Genomic DNA, 17,415 nt, shown 5'->3' on the forward strand with positions numbered 1-17,415 from the left:
TACTACAGTCTGGTAAAGATGTCTTGGGATATTGCTTCTCTAAAACTGGGAGACATTAGATGCAGAGCTCAGATAAGAAACTCCTTTGGATTTGTTTCCTCCACTTGCCTTTTCTGTCAATGTTTTCATAGTGCATTCTGGTGCTTTGGGTGTTTTTTATGATTAGAAACTTTGTATGTACTTCTGTTTTCAGTTTGATTATTGTAGTAAGGCCTTTTGATTATTAAAACCGTAATTTGGAAGTTTTGACAGGAAAGCTGCTGATATTGCTTTTTTGTCTGTGGAGTTATGTTTATTTGAGGTGATTGAGCAGGATTACGTCATTTTAAATGATTTTTTTGTTTAAATTGTGATTTTATTTCCATTTTGTATGTTAAAAGTTTTTGACAGGAGTTTTTCATCAGTTTATGATTTATTATTTGACTAATACTGTTTTATGCTGTATCCATTTATTTGGAATGAAACTTGCCTTTTTTTATGAAATTAGGGGAATTTTATGCATGTATTTTGTGCTATGAATTATGTTACTGAAAATGCTGTTATTTTTCAGTGCAATTTTCAGAATAAAGTGCCTGCAGAAATAGTCTTTAGATTGCTCTTTAGAAGAATAGTGGGTTTGACATTCTTGTCACTGGGCTTGACCGTGCAGAGACAGTATTTAACATTGAGCTGGCTAGTTACTTGTCTCTTGTCTTGATGGATGCAGCCCCCCCAATCATCTTCCCCGTCTGTACCTAAAAATGAAAGAATAAATACAAAAAATATGCCTTAGTGTATGGATGACGATTCTTCAGTAACTTTAACATCAATCAGGCCATCAGACCCACTCAGCTTTTGTTACTTCCAGGTCCCTTGGTGTGCAAGACACAGTGGTTTGATATACCCTCTGGGGCTGTACCATTGCTTGCTGTAGGTATAGGAGAACCAAACTCTTTAGGTGCAGGGGAAATCGGAGGTGTAGAGTCTATTGTCAGTATTGATACTTTTCCCCAGGGGACTTTCCCACTAGTGTAGTGCATGCCAAAAAGAGACCGAAGACCCTCGGCTTGGTGAGGCAGCAGTCTGTGATTGCTTTTCCACCTGAGATGGTGGCTATGGGTAGACCCATGATGCAGGCAGTTGGTTACAAGGTGCATACCCAGGTTATAATAACTCCAGTGCTTCCATCCCCAGTGAATCTGCTAAGGATCTGTTTTTAAGGTATCCTGTGTTGGAGGACTCTGGCCTGTCTGTGTCAAATCATTTGGTTCCCCTGATGCCTAACAGACACAAAGACCCAAACAGGTGTTTTATTTTCTTGTAGGAAGCTTGTAGTTCTTCTGTTCATTGAGGCTTTGCCTAAGAAAGGGTTTAAGAAATTTTGGGTATGCTTTGTCTTGCCTGGCCTCCAAGCCCTTTTGTTTGTAGACCCAACTTTGGTACTTCCCCAGTGAGCTTTGCTAATAAGAAGACCGTGTGTTTGTGCCCATTCCCTCAGATTAACCAGGCAGGTGGCTACAGTCTAGGAAAAGTTGCTGGCGCAGTCTGGCATGGTAGCTTTTAAAGTGTTTAGCAACCACTGTCTTATATGGAAGTTTGTGTTGAGATAAATTTACAGTTTAATGAGTTTGCTGCATCATTGCCTACAGAGTAAAAGATCTATGTTAAAGGTATTGTTTCCAGTGTTTTTCAGGTGTGAAAACATGCCCTCAAAAGTTCCTTGGTGGGGGCTGATACTATTTCTAGAAATGCAACATTCTCAGTGGTGATTAGGAGGATACACTTGGTTGCATGCCCAGAATTTTTCGGAGTTAAAAAGATAAGATTATGAATGTTTCTTTTTTGTCTGATTTGTATGTTTGATACAGCAGCTAATCAGATGCTCAAACACTGGAATGACAGAGGTAAATTGATGCAAGGAGTATTGAAAATGTTTCATATTCCCAAGTTCTCCTCCTCTTAAACAAGAAAAATTTCAGTGGCCTAACACGCAGAAGTCCCAGCCTAACAGTATCCAAGATAATGAAAGAAAATGAAAAAACACAGTAACGCTGTTTCCTGAAGGTCTGTTCCAAAAAAACGAAATGCAGAGTAAAGTGTAAACACACTGGAAACAGACCACCACAACAAATGGAAAAGTTTAATATCCAAGGACAAGCGCTTTCGCGTACATAAAGCACGCTTCTTCAGATCCATAAAAAATGCATTTACAGGTGTTGTATATATACTAAAGCTTCTTAATAATAAAAAACAATCAATCAGTTAATTAACTAAGCTGTGAATTCATTGTCCAATTAATGAATGAAAGGATTAGTTTAATGTGCAAAATCATTTCTTAAACTCTAACATCACTAATTCCGTGTATCACTAAACAAGTTAAAAACATATTAAAAACATTCTGTGACTTTTAGGGTTACACATAATCTATGTCAGTGTTTATATCTAAGCATCATTTGTGAGCTAGCAAGTTTGAACAATATACACTTCCTTTGTCATGATTATTAGTCTAAACCACTAAAATACACCCATAGACTGAGTAACTATCGCATCTTTAAAAAAGAAACTACAGTCAGGGTAAAATCGTCATAATTGAAAGAAACGACAGCAGTGATAAAATGAAATCAACCACATTCAAAAAGGTTAAACTCATTGTAGGAAAACCTATCTTCCCCATTTGACAATAACTGCCTACATATGCAAGCTAAATGAATTATAAAAACATGGTATAAATTTTTATTGATGGTCAGCTCATGAAACTGGCAAGAGTATGTAAAGCACACTTTATTTCTTAGTAAGTAAAATATATATTAGTATGTACAATATTGAAAACCAATATACATTTTGTTCTTGGTCCCATACCTTATGTGTTTGGAACTTGAGTCTATCCATAAAAATTAAATGTATACATATTTAAATATTATAAATACATATAAATATATAAAAATATTATAAATATGTAACTATAGTAAATAGATATATATATAATGGATATATTAAATATTATGGATTTATTAAATGAGCGAAATAATAAATATATTTTGTAAATATGGTAAAAAATAGTAAAAAATTTTATTTAATAAAATATTGTGTTATAAAATATCTTGAATATTATAAACATTTATGATTAGGATAAAAGTTGATAGTAATAGTAAAATGTATGGAGTGACGATGTCTTGATGATGAATGCTTGTTATAAGAATATAGATTATCCCTTACTAAGCTGCTGTGTCTCCTGGATCTGGGGGTGGATATTTTCCTCATATTTTACACCTGGATTCCTGCCCTTCCCTATCCTAAGAGGCCCAGTGGACATCTTCTAAACTCCCGATATCCTGAATAGGATTAAATATCCTCCAATCAGACTGTCCTCCCAGATTTGTTTTTGTGGAAAATTTTACACCTGGATTCCTGCCCTTCCCTATCCTAAGAGGCCCAGTGGACATCTTCTAAACTCCCGATATCCTGAATAGGATTAAATATCCTCCAATCAGACTGTCCTCCCAGATTTGTTTTGTGGAAAATTTTACACCTGGATTCCTGCCCTTCCCTATCCTAAGAGGCCCAGTGGACATCTTCTAAACTCGATATCCTGAATAGGATTAAATATCCTCCAATCAGACTGTCCTCCCAGATTTGTTTTTGTGGAAAATTTTACACCTGGATTCCTGCCCTTCCCTATCCTAAGAGGCCCAGTGGACATCTTCTAAACTCCCGATATCCTGAATAGGATTAAATATCCTCCAATCAGACTGTCCTCCCAGATTTGTTTTGTGGAAAATTTTACACCTGGATTCCTGCCCTTCCCTATCCTAAGAGGCCCAGTGGACATCTTCTAAACTCCCGATATCCTGAATAGGATTAAATATCCTCCAATCAGACTGTCCTCCCAGATTTGTTTTTGTGGAAAATTTTACACCTGGATTCCTGCCCTTCCCTATCCTAAGAGGCCCAGTGGACATCTTCTAAACTCCCGATATCCTGAATAGGATTAAATATCCTCCAATCAGACTGTCCTCCCAGATTTGTTTTTGTGGAAAATTTTACACCTGGATTCCTGCCCTTCCCTATCCTAAGAGGCCCAGTGGACATCTTCTAAACTCCCGATATCCTGAATAGGATTAAATATCCTCCAATCAGACTGTCCTCCCAGATTTGTTTTGTGGAAAGTATGTCCTATCATTGTACTGCTTAGCTTTACTCACTAGGACATTTTCTACTTCCCTGCCAGGTTAACCAGCAGCCTCCCCCCCCCCTTCTAGATTGGCCTTTGTTGGTCCCCTCTCCTTCTCTCCTTATTGCCTCAATCCTCTCTCTCTACCCTGTTTCTAGTTCTCCTATCTTGGTTATCCCCTGCTTGCTCTATCTGATATTTTTCCTATCTTGGCCCTGATATTTTTCCTAACTTGGCCCTGCTTGCTCTATCTGAGATTTTTCCTAACCTGGCCACTAGGTGGCGCCCTTCATACCATAACTTATCCTACTACATTTTCTGAGTACCCCACTGCAAATCCTACTGTCCTTTCTTGTTCCTGAGTCTACCTTTACCTACTGTGCTTTCTTGTTCCTTTATCTACCTTTACCAGCTTTACCCAGCACTTTTTCTTTTACCCCCCACTTACCTTTCAATCTCCTCAAACGCCTAACTGCTGAACTCACCCTTACCATTACACCTGTTTCTCTCTTCTTGCCTGATTGTTTTCTGCAACTTTTGTTCTGTTCCTTCCCCGTGGTCTCCTTTTCACTTCATACTTTCTCCAGGCGACATCTGCCTTAGGCTTTTACTCTTATGACTTTTCTGCAGCCTCTTTTCCCTCTTCACCTTTTACTTCCTGCCTAATTACTGTTTTCTGTGCTACACTTTCCCAGTCCTTCCTTCCCCCACCTGTCCCCTCCCCCTCCAGCTCCACTTCCGTTTTTTCCCTACAAATACACCCGTCCTCCAGCCGTTTCCTCCCTATAGATTATCCCTTACTAAGCTGCTGTGTCTCCTGGATCTGGGGGTGGATATTTTCCTCATGTGAGTACTTTGATTTTAGCTGCATTTATATGTTCATCCTGTGAGTACTTTGGTTTTAGCTGCATTTATTAACTGTACCTGCTGTGAATATTCCGTTTTTGTTACAAATTTCAAACAATCTTATGTGCTTAACCCGCTGGGTATACCTGTATAGTTGTCATGAAACTTGTATGAAAGGCGACGCCATTTTAATTTGGACCTCGGAAGGTGGTTTCATCCCCCTTCTACCCTCCAGTTACTAGCTATACCTGTGGCTGTCGATCCTAACAATCAGCCTAACTGAGTCAACGGCTGCTTTATTTATATTTTTCTTTTTCCCGCTTGCTGTAACCTCTTCACCACTGCTATGATATTTACTGCTTAAAGCCGCTCCATAGGCGCCTGCCTTGTATCCGGACTACTGTCCACTTTTGCTTATGGGCAATTGTGACAACGGAGCGTATACTATACCTAGTTAAACTTTCACTCCACTGGGTTTAACTATACTTTGGGCCACACAAACCAGACTGCCCAGTGATAGCGTTGTTTTCAGACTGCGCTAACAGAGTGTCCTTGAAGGGCGTGCCTTAGTGCCTTTGTACTAAGCTCGCCTAGCAGCGGTTTTGCCCGGCAGGCTGCTTTTTTCCCTTTTCTTAGGATATTTCTAGCAAGTGACCTAGACCTACCCCTATACCCTAGGAGCCCTGACTCTGGGAAGTAAAGTAGTAGCTCACAATTTCATCACCCGCCTATCACTTTATGTGCCTAACTCAAGTGTTTACGCTCCTTGCAACTGTAGACATCCTTATATATCCCTCTTACTCTTATCTATGACTAATTTTCTCCCCTGTTGGACCATTTAACAGTGTCCCTCCCTAGGCAGTCTCCTCGTGGTCTCCCTCAATTATATTAATCCATGATAGGCAATAGCATTGAAAAATGTCGCTGAATACTAATGTATTTTGTCGTTGGAAATGCAATGCTCATTGGTATCTACGCTAATATCAGAGTTTTTGTTCAGGTTTATTTGACCTACTATGACGTATGTATATTTTTAACACACATTACCCTTTGGTATACTGTAATATTAGACCTAGATCCATAACTGCTTAATGTTGTTTTACCCATATGTTCTATGGGAACTGGTTTGACTGCTTGATGCCTATGCTTGCTATATTGATGGTATTCAATCTCTAGGATAGTTGCTGCCTGCCTATGCATTTTGTCTAACTTGACTGCCAGATATCTATGCTTAGTACCCAGTTATTAGGGGAAATGCTGTTTTGCCTAATGGTTTTTGTAGCTAACAACTACTGTTAGATTTGTTTGATTTGTTCTTTTGGGCCCTCACTGTATCTAGCTATCTAGCTACTCTGCTTCATACAGTGTGCCTTAGAGCATACCTCTATACTGTTCTTTGCATTGCCAGGATTTAAAGCATCAGTGATTGTATTATTGTACTCATATTACTGATTAATATGTTATTTTTCCTTACTTGTTTTTTCTTTCTCTACCCTGTACCATTAACAGATTTTACACCTGGATTCCTGCCCTTCCCTATCCTAAGAGGCCCAGTGGACATCTTCTAAACTCCCGATATCCTGAATAGGATTAAATATCCTCCAATCAGACTGTCCTCCCAGATTTTTTTGTGGAAAGTATGTCCTATCATTGTACTGCTTAGCTTCCTCACTAGGACATTTTCTACTTCCCTGCCAGGTTAACCAGCAGCCTCCCCCCCCCTTCTAGATTGGCCTTTTGTTGGTCCCCTCTCCTTCTCTCCTTATTGCCTTTCCCATTACAATCCTCTCTCTCTACCCTGTTTCTAGTTCTCTTATCTTGGTTATCCCTGCTTGCTCTATCTGATATTTTTCCTATCTTGGCCCGATATTTTTCCTAACTTGGCCCTGCTTGCTCTATCTGAGAGTTTTCCTAACTTCATACCATAACTTATCCTACTACATTTTCTGAGTACCCCACTGCAAATCCTACTGTCCTTTCTTGTTCCTGAGTCTACCTTTACCTACTGTGCTTTCTTGTTCCTTTATCTACCTTTACCAGCTTTACCCAGCACTTTTTCTTTTACCCCCCACTTACCTTTCAATCTCAACTGCTGAACTCACCCTTACCATTACACCTGTTTCTCTCTTCTTGCCTGATTGTTTTCTGCAACTTTCCCCACCCTACCCCCAATTCCCACCCACCCCCAGGGGTCCTACATTTATACATACTTTGACACACCCCTAATTATCATTATACCTATCTCTACTTCCTACACACCCACCACTTAACCCCTTACTCACATAACCACACCCCCTCTCATCTAGCACATCCATACTAACGTATCCTATTACTTTACACCGTGAAGTCCTATACTTACAAACTTTCACTCTTTAATAATTATGCCTTTAACCCTTAACTCAATAATTCCTCTTCTCCTACTTAACATCCTGCTTTACTACTACACTCTAACCTCAACATCTCAGGCTTAGCCAAACTCCTGTAGGAACCAAACATAGTACAACTACACTTCCTGGTCCTGACGAAACCCACATTAATATACTTTCAACCAGTCCCTACCTTCATTACAGACACACAACCTCCAAACGATTCTATCTTATAGCCATCAAGTACACAAATATCTTTCAAACCACACAAACACTTTTATTGATACATGGGGACATCCACCCCAACCCAGGCCCCAATACCATCCCCAATCCCACTCTTCTCCACTGACTCCTCTCCATTGCTCACTTAAATATAGCATTAATAATAAAATAACACAACTCCATGCCTTAATTGATTTCTATTCCTTTGATATCCTCTGTCTCACAGAAACCTGGCTTAAACCCAGCACCAAAGATAATCAATTTACTCCCCCAGGCTATAGCACCTTAAGGCTAGATCATCCTGTACAAATCTCAACTTCAGGTAGCCTTAATCAACTCCTTGAAATACATTGCACCAAACTCCAAGTAAATAAATCCAAATCTATTAACATTATATGTTCCTACATCCCCCCAGGTAAAAACATCACTACCCTAGAAAATATCCTTAGCTGGGCCTCCTGTAGCTTTCCCGAAGAAACCATACTCCTAGGTGATTTTAACATTGACTGGAACTCCTGCATATCCCCACACCCTCCAACCACCTCAATCTCTTCATCAAACCATTAACTCACCTACAAATAAATCCACCCACAAACAAACCATTCTAGACTGGATTTTGACCAACAACAATCCCTCTCCTACAAAACAGGTATACTCCTGACAATATTAGTGACCACCTCCTTACCTTTATCAAACAAAAATTCAACAATCCCAAACCAACTACTTATCGCGTACCAAACACAACAAAACAAACTTCAACCTAGCATCCTTTCAGAATGAACTCAGGAATACAACTGGTCTTCTCTAAAACACCTCCCAATAGATGAGGCTGTAACCCATTTCAACAATACCTTCCTAAAAATTCTTAATCAACATGCTCCATCCCGCTTAGTCAGAGTCAAATCCAAAGCAGCCCCTTGGCTCTCTAAAACAACTAGACAAACTATGAGAGCTAGAAATAAACTATGGTCTAAATGGAGGTCCACAAAAATCCAACTGACCATCTAAACTTCAAACAACTGAGAAATAAAACCAAGAGGCTTACCATTCAGGACAAGAAAAACTACCACCTTCAATACCAACAGAACCAACACCAAAACCCTAAACAATTTTGGTCAGGAATAAACAAACTACACCCACCAGAGCAACACCAAAACACCTACCCCAGATAGCCTAGCACAATCTCAACAACTTCTTCTCTCAGACAGTCACCTCACTTGCAAGTACCATGACTCAACCCTCCAATCTACCCCCACTCAAAACAGCACACACATACTAAAGCTCAATACTGTCTCAACAACCTACATCCACAAGCTACTATCCAAACTCAAACCTTGCACCCCTTCTGCAGATAAGCTTCCAGCTGAATATCTGCAACTAGCAGATAGCCTACCCAGTCTCCATCTTAATAAACAGAACCATAACTGAATCCAAAATACCATCCTGTTGGAAAATCCTATTGCCCTCCTATCTCCACTTTCCAAAATAATGGAACGCTGCATTCACCATCAACTTCTACACCACCTCTTAAATAACAATTTGCTTGTAGACTCACAACATGGTTTTAGACCCTACCACAGTACTTCAACTGCCCTTCTCTCCTTCACTGATTCTAAACAACCTGTTCACCTCTGCAATATTCTTACAATCCCTCTCACTAGACTCACAAGCACTACAGTGGTTCAACTCTTACCTGACTAATAGAAAACAAGCAGTCCTCTGGGACAGCCATCTATCCTCTCAACTCCCAATTACCCACAAGGATCCATCCTAGGTCCCCTACTTTTCTCTATTTTCATAAATAACCTGTCCACTTCCCTCCCTTCATCCACTTGTATTCAATATGCAGATGATTCCACTCTCATCTGCTCTGCTTCATCACCTGCACAACTCCCAGGAGGTTTTCACTGCAGCAGAAAAATGGTTCCAACATATCTGTCTCCTCCTAAACCCCAAAACCAAACTACTACTTTTCACCCCACCTCTAAATCCACCCCTATCACTTTCTCCATTGTATCATGCAATGGCACTGTCATCCAACCTAGACAATCAGCTAAATTTTGACTATCACATTGACTTAACTATCAAGTCAGTCAATAAAAGATGGGTGCTCTTTACAGACTTAAGCCCTTCCTTACTACTACTACCAGAGAGACTCTAGCCCAAACTCACCTCATTTCCTTTATCAATATTTCTAAAGCTAATCTTCAAAAACTGAATACCTACCACAGTATAGCCAGATTTGCCACTGGCTCTCTATTCCAAACTCATCACTGTCTTAACTTAAAAACTAAACTGGCTTGAACTTCCCAACCTAATACTACTACAGCAGCTAATCATCACTTTTAAAATTCTACATCTCCCTTCCAACACACCCATACTAAATAAACTCATCACTCCTCTCACTTCACTTAGATCAGCCAACAAGGTACTAGTTACTACTGTGAAATCTCACAATAAATCAGGAGATTCCTTATTTACAAACATTGTTGGCTCTTACTGGAATAAACTCCCACCAGAACTGACTCCCTAGACTCATATCAGCTTTTCAAAATGCCCTTGCTCCAATCCTGACTGACCCCAGCAAACTTACTATTTCTCCTCAGTCTGCTCATGTGCACTTTTCTATTTTATTTCTGTTCTCCTGTTCTTAGTTCTGCTTGACTATTGTCTGTCTCCTGCTTCTTTTTAGCTGACTTCCTATAATCCTGTTTTTCCTTCTGCTATTTCCTGACCCTCACTAAGTCAGACCTCCTGTACCCAATAGTAGCCTTACTTTATTTTTCTTTAAAATCTTTTTCACCACTAACCTGCAGGTTCACACTGTATTTTTAACCACTTTTACTACCAATACCTACTTGTTGTTCATGACTAACTACTATGGACATTTTTCTACTTTAAATATTTATGTTGACACTGAAACTGTTCTCCTCAGTGTCCAACTGAATTTTTAATTTTAATCTACTCAAGTTTTTACATCAAAAACGTATTTGTACTTGTATGTAGCCATATAATACTTTATTAGTTTAGTTTTATTTTGTATAGTTAGTATTACTAGTGACCTTATAAACTGTAGTGTATTTTAGTTTTTGATACCTCTGCTGAAAATGGACATGTATCCAGCCAGACTAGCCCGGTTAACAAATGTAAAATAAAATAAAAAATAATAAATGTGAGATTAAAACTCTACTGCTCTCGTTTGAAACGAACAATTAAGAAATGAGAAATGTGTATACATGACCAAAAGATAAGTGTGTATGACGAAGAGGGTGATCAACATCTAGGACTCTAATATGTCAGGATAAAAACTAGTGTGTATAGTAGTTATTTAATACTATGTCCTTTCAATGGAGCCCTTACGCTCACATATTGATTTAAACCTGGAAAATATTGGTCCTTCAATCTGAGAATCCAGCATAATTCCTTATTTTCTAAGTCATTAAATGTGTCTCCCATTCTTTTGTATGGTGTGATAATTTGTAGGACTCTAAAAACAAAGGAATGTCCTGCATTATTCATGACATGTTTTGCTAACGCATTTTTTAACTCACATTTCTTTATATCATAAACATGTTCTTGTATTCTCTCTTTCAGAGTCCTAGTTGTCATGCCTATATAAAAGGCTCTGCAGGCTTGGCAGTCCGCCAAGTATATCAAATTCCTGTCTTCACAAGTTGCAAAAAAATGTGGTTCAAATTTAAAAACTAGTGTGGGATGCTCAAAAAGTTGACTGGTGGTGATCATAGCACACATATTGCACTTAGTGCAAGGGAACATGCCTAATCTCTTGTCCATGTTAGATCTTGCACTCTTGGTTGCACTTAGTTGTTCAATGCACAGTAGCCTACTCAGATTCTTGCTGTTACGATAGACAAAAGAAGGTGTTGAGCCTACTAAATCAGCTATCTCTGTATCAGTCAACAGAATGTGCCAGTTCTTCGTTAAAATATTTCTGATATGTTTATTATCACTAGTATATCTAATATTTATTTTCACTTTAGATTTATCAAAGGGTTTCTTGGTATAACCATGATGGTTAGAGATATTACTAACTGAACTCCTTGAAACTTCATTAGGAATGTATTTTTCTTTGATACAACGTACTTTTTCTGGATTATACCCTCTGCTGTTAAAGCAGTTTTCTAAAAAATCACCTTGTATATGTAGTTCACTCTTTGTTTTGCATAATCTCTTGACTCTAGTAAATTGACTTCTCTCTATATTATCAAAAATAAATCTGGGGTGCATACTATTGTAGTGTAGTAGTGTATTTTTCCAACAATCTTTCCTAAAAATAGTGGTGTTAATAGCATGTCTTGTATCTTTGGTAATTGTAACATCTAAAAAATCTATGCTATGGTGTGAATAGTTGACAGTAAATTTCAAAAACATGGTAGTAGACTCAAGGCACTGGATAAAAGTAAGAAGCTCATCTAAAGTGCCATTCCAAAACAGCAGTACATCATCTACAAATCTTTTGTAGAGACTTATCTTTTTGAAGTTTTCATTATTAAACAGATGAGTCTTTTCCCAGTAATACATCACCAAATTAGCATAGGTGTTAGCGCAGGGGGTTCCCATGGCCACCCCCCACTGCTGTAAATATATCTTATCTTCAAACATGAAAGCATTGTTGGTTAATACTAATTCTAAAATTGCACATAATAGAGTCTCTTCGCTAGTTGTGAATTGATGGCTACTGTTTATGATAGATCTCAAAGCTTCAAGGCCAAAGGAATTAGGTATTGAAGTGAATAAATTCTTCACATCTAGCGTAACCAAAATACATTCTTCAATTGGACCATTAGTAAGGCTATCTAAAGAATCCAGTAGTTGGTATGTATCTTTTAGTATAGAACTGACTTCCGTGACTAAAGGTCTAAGTTTCTTTTCTAAGTAAAGAGAAAGTGTTTCAGTGACCCAGCCATTGCCTACTACTATAGGTCTCATTGGTGGTGGCATTATATTCTTATGTATTTTTGGTAGGCCTTTAATATAGGGTACTTTCGGCTTTTCTATAAAAAAATACAAATACAATTCATAGTCTGTCTGCCTGCACTTTACAAAATCATAAAGCTCTTGGTGTACTGTATAAACAGTTTTTTCTAAATCAGCTTTATCAATCAATTTATAAGTTTCTACTTCACTCAGTAGATCTAGCATACTGTTAATATACATATCAGTATTCAGTAGCACTATGCCACCTCCTTTGTCAGCTGATTTTATCATGAGATTACTAGCACGTTTCAAGGTGTAAATATTCTCCCATTCATTAGTGTACATATTAAAAAACAGTGAAGTGTGCTTATAATCATAATAATACTTATATAAGTCACTTTCACAAGCTTTCATATAACATTCTGCCACAGGTGGAGGCGCTGGTGTAAACACGCTTTTTCTTTTGAAGTTAACAATGTCAGTGTTGTTAGTCTCAATGTTCATTCTGTTCTTCTTGTTGAAGAACAATTTCAACTATATAGTACGAATGAAAAGTCTTAAATCTATAAGCACCTCAGCAATGTTACTAACCTGTGCAGGTATGTACGTAAGTCCTCGATTCAATAGATCCTTCTGCGATTCTGATAGCTCATAATTAGAAAGATTAACAATTAGGTCGCTCCATCCCTCATCCAATTTTTGCGGTCCTGTTGCTTGCCTGAGTATTTCCTCTTGGACCTTCCTCTGCTGTTCGACCTGCCTCTCAGTATACCTTGGTTGTGTACTGGAAGCGGTAAAAAACACTCAATGTTACTTTGAGCTATTTTGGGTTTCGCACCCAAATTCTGCAATGTAGAACTCTGTAAAGCCAACTGGTTCGGCGGCGGTGTGTTGTCTACTCCCTGTGTAGAGGAAATTGCAGTTCCTGTGTGTGACGTAAAGGCATTCTCAACCACAGCTGTTGTTCTTAAAGGGGGAATGCTCTGTTGCTCATGTGTATCAATGCTTATTGCTGAGTCCATGGTAGGAGACGTTAAATTAGTGCTTCTATTGTCTCGATATCTGGGCCAGACAAAAACTTGGCTATTCGTGAAGTCATGATAATCTCTTTGTAACTTACGCAATTTTATTTGTTGTAACCTCTCACCATAAGAGGATGTCTGATGTAGTACATTATCTAGCCGATGTTCAAACATGTCCCCTTTAAATTTAAGGATGATGTCATTGTACAAGGTTTCCACCTTGCTGTTTAACTCATTCTCTAATGGAGTGAAATACTCTATCAATAACTTCATTTAATTATAGCTCAGGTCTAAATTTAGTTGTTGCCACCTTTTTAATAAATCGGGGTGGCTGTTGCCATATGATGGCATACAGAGGACTCTCATTCCTCTTGGCACTAATTTGAAATGTAGACAGGCTTCTAAGTGCCGCCCAGAATTTTTCGGAGTTAAAAAGATAAGATTATGAATGTTTCGTTTTTGTCTGATTTGTATGTTTGATACAACAACTAATCAGATGCTCAAACACTGGAATGACAGAGGTAAATTGATGCAAGGAGTATTGAAAATGTTTCATATTCCCAAGTTCTCCTCCTCTTAAACAAGAAAAATTTCAGTGGCCTAACACGCAGAAGTCCCAGCCTAACAATATCCAAGATAATGAAAGAAAATGTCAGGATGCCAGCACTGCCAAACCTAGCAAGAAGGGTTCCTTTTCTCTACATGATACCCCCTCCTTCCAACTTATGACTATTCAGAGGTGTGGCAACCGTCTTTATCAAGTCCCCCATCAGGTATCATATTTCACAAGTTAGCTGTCTGCAAGGTGCTAACTGTCAGTGTGTTTTGATGTGTACTAAACATTATTTTGCAAGAGTTTCAGATGGAAGTGGAAAGATGAGGGTTCCCCTCATCTTTTGGGCCAGACTTTGTTATTCGCTCCTATTCTCCAGAATATGCTGGACTTGGGGGGGGGGGGAGGGGGTCATAGAACTGGTGCCTTCTTTGGAAGAGGACAAGAGGTTTATTCTCTGGTATTTTCTTGGTTCCCAAAAAACAGTAGTAGTACTACTAACCAGTGTGCAACCTTTCTTTTTTGAATATGTTTGTCAAGGTTCCCAAGTTCAACATGTTTGCCCTGCAGGCAGATTTTCCTCTGCTTTTGGACCACTGTGTTTCACTGTGACCCTGGTCTTGACAGATGCCTTTCATCATATCCCCAGGGCTTATCACTTCTGAGATACCCAAGTGTTTTTCAAATGCCTTGCTGTAATAGTGACCCACTTGTAAACTCCGGGCATTCACTTTTTTCCATACTTTGATGATTTGCTGGCCTATGCAGACTCGCCATACAAGTGCATGGAATCACTAGCAAAAGTCTCGTCCTGACTCTCCCATCCAGAGTTCAATTTGAACCTCCTATAGTCATGTTTGTTGCCCTCAGAAAGACAGATTCATCTCTCTGGGGTATTTAATTGACTTCAACAAGAGTCTGGATTTTCTGCCCGAAGACAAGGTTCTGTCACCCAAGGTATTGTTTCTGGAATTCTACCAGGGGAATGTTGCCTCTGTGAGAAAATTCCTAAAAAGTTTTGAACTGCTGGCTTCCACAATTCTCAGTTTACCTCTCACCTGTCTTTACAAAAGAAAAATTCAGTAGCATGTCTGAAATTGTTGGATACAGCACCCTTTTTCTCTGGAATCCCAGTTGCTGGAGCTGACCTTCATCGGATGAGCATTACTGTAGTGTAGACATCAGTTGAGTATTAATCCAGCCCCCCCCCCACAATAATGCCAGTACAATCTGTCCAAACACATTCATCTAACTTCACCTCGAGAGCTTTGTCATCATCATCAACCCTCTTTTTCTCATTTTATTTTTCTACATGGGGTCCGGGTGTTTTGCCATCTCTCACCACCTGTCTTTCTGGGATACTTGAATTCAACAAGACCCTGGATTTGTTTTGCCTGAAGACAAGGTCCTGCTGCACCAGATAGTGTTTCCAGAATTCTCCCAGGGAAATGTCGCCTTATCAAGAAAATTTCTAAAATGTTTTGGACTGTTGGCTTCCATGATTCTCGGTTTTACCACTGGCTTGTCTTCATGTGAGAAAAATTCAGTGGGCAGATTTGTCAATTTGAATGCAAGTGCTAGCCATCTGGGGACCTAGGGATACATGGAAGCACATTAATATCCAGGAGATGTAGGCAGTGTTTCACACCTTGAAATTCCTTCACCCCCTTTGGACAAAGGGTCCTCTTCTGGTTATTACGTAGATAACCATAGTGATGTGGTACCTCAAAAAACTAGGGAGTACAAGGTGTGTCTTGCCTTTTGTGCCAATTGGCAGTGATAACCTGGGAATGGGCTTCTCAGCATTGTCTCTTCAGGCATCAGACATCCTGTCAATGCAGAAAATTTTATCAGGCAGGCTGAGCAAATCCTGGGCAGACCCGCATGTGTAGAAGCTCAAGGCAGTGATGATTTAGGATCTAGTTCAGATGGGGGAATGCATGTAGAAGAGCTGTTTGCCTCCTTTCAGAATGCACAGTGGAGAAATTATGTTGCAGCCATGCTTGGAGGACAAATGGATTCTCGTTACCTGGGATGGAAATGTTCCTGTATGAGTTTTCACCCTTTCCACTGATTCACAAGGTACTTATAAAAGTTCAGAGAGAAATGCCAAAGATCATTGTGGTGACCCCTAATGGGCCAGGCAGTATTGGTTCTCCCTGTTTGTGGTACTGGCCAAGGGCAATTACGTTAGACTTCCTCACACAGAGGACATGCTCACACAGTCTCATGGGTGACTGGTGCAGCCTGGATGATTTGCTAAGGACTCAGTTCTACTGGTTCCTAAAGATGGCCCACTTTCTGTCTGCTCCCTGCAAAGACAGAAACACTAGTGATCTTTTCACACACATACTATCACAATTGAGCAAAACTCAAGCAATGCGAACATCTAATACAGTTAAAAAGGTGCTTTATACTGGGAAAGCCTCTCTGTACCCCTAGTGTGGAGAACTGCGCCTCCACACCACTTCATAGATACAACAGTTTTGAGGTCACATCATCAGAGAGAAAGGGGAAATCCTCTGTATGCCAGCATTTTGACCTTTTAGGGAAAAGCCAAGCAGTTGCACACCAATGGTTTGCATAAATAAATATTGATTGCTAGTTTTCGTGGACAAGTATGCCGTCCCTTCCCATCAGTTAAGAAAGTTATGTACTAAAACGAATGATAGATCTGTAAGAAGTAGGTCCATGTCTAGTTACATTTACCCATTTGGGAGCAAGTAGGACCGTCTCATTTCCTTTGTTTTTTCTCTTCTCTTCTTACCTTATGATGGTATTGAGTGTTTTTGCTCTTAGCGAAGAAGTGGTGAATGAATGAGAAAGATGCCTGATGGGATTAGGGAAAAGAGCCAAGCAGCCCAAGAAAGCTTTGTCAGCTGAGCAACCTATCTGCAGCATATTTTTATACTATTTACTGAAGATGACACTGCTTTGTATGCCTCTGTGAATTATGGCTAATACACTACTTTCATTTTTTAAGGATAGAATTTGCAAAGGAGGAGGATCTGGTAATACAGCAGCTTAGATGCATATATGTTATGCACGTACTTTGTTATCTAACAGTGTTACAGTAACATTTTGTTGCTGTTTTACTCCAGAGTTGTCCATTTCGAAGGTGGGAACTATTGTGCATGTTTTATTTGAAGTAGATACAATAATTAGATTTTTTTTAGTATGTTTTTCCCATGTTGCTTGCTGACCACCAGTTCTTTTCCTTACACCAGATAAGGCTGTTATCCAGATAACCATGAAGGGAGTTGTTTTCTGTATGCCTTGGTGCCACCCAGTCTATAGTTCCTTTCTTTACAAATGTCC

At 39.2% G+C, this 17,415-nt stretch overlaps 1 protein-coding gene across 2 annotated transcripts in view; it reads left to right on the forward strand.

The window, feature by feature from the left end:
• The window catches only part of CFLAR (CASP8 and FADD like apoptosis regulator), a 764,637-nt gene that overhangs the window by 367,549 nt on the left and 379,673 nt on the right, over positions 1-17,415 (forward strand). The gene's annotated exons all lie outside the window — the stretch shown is intronic.

Source organism: Protopterus annectens, chromosome 6.part1 (assembly GCF_019279795.1).
Source record: "Protopterus annectens isolate FY-2018-M chromosome 6.part1, PAN1.0, whole genome shotgun sequence".
NCBI lineage: Eukaryota > Metazoa > Chordata > Ceratodontiformes > Protopteridae > Protopterus > Protopterus annectens.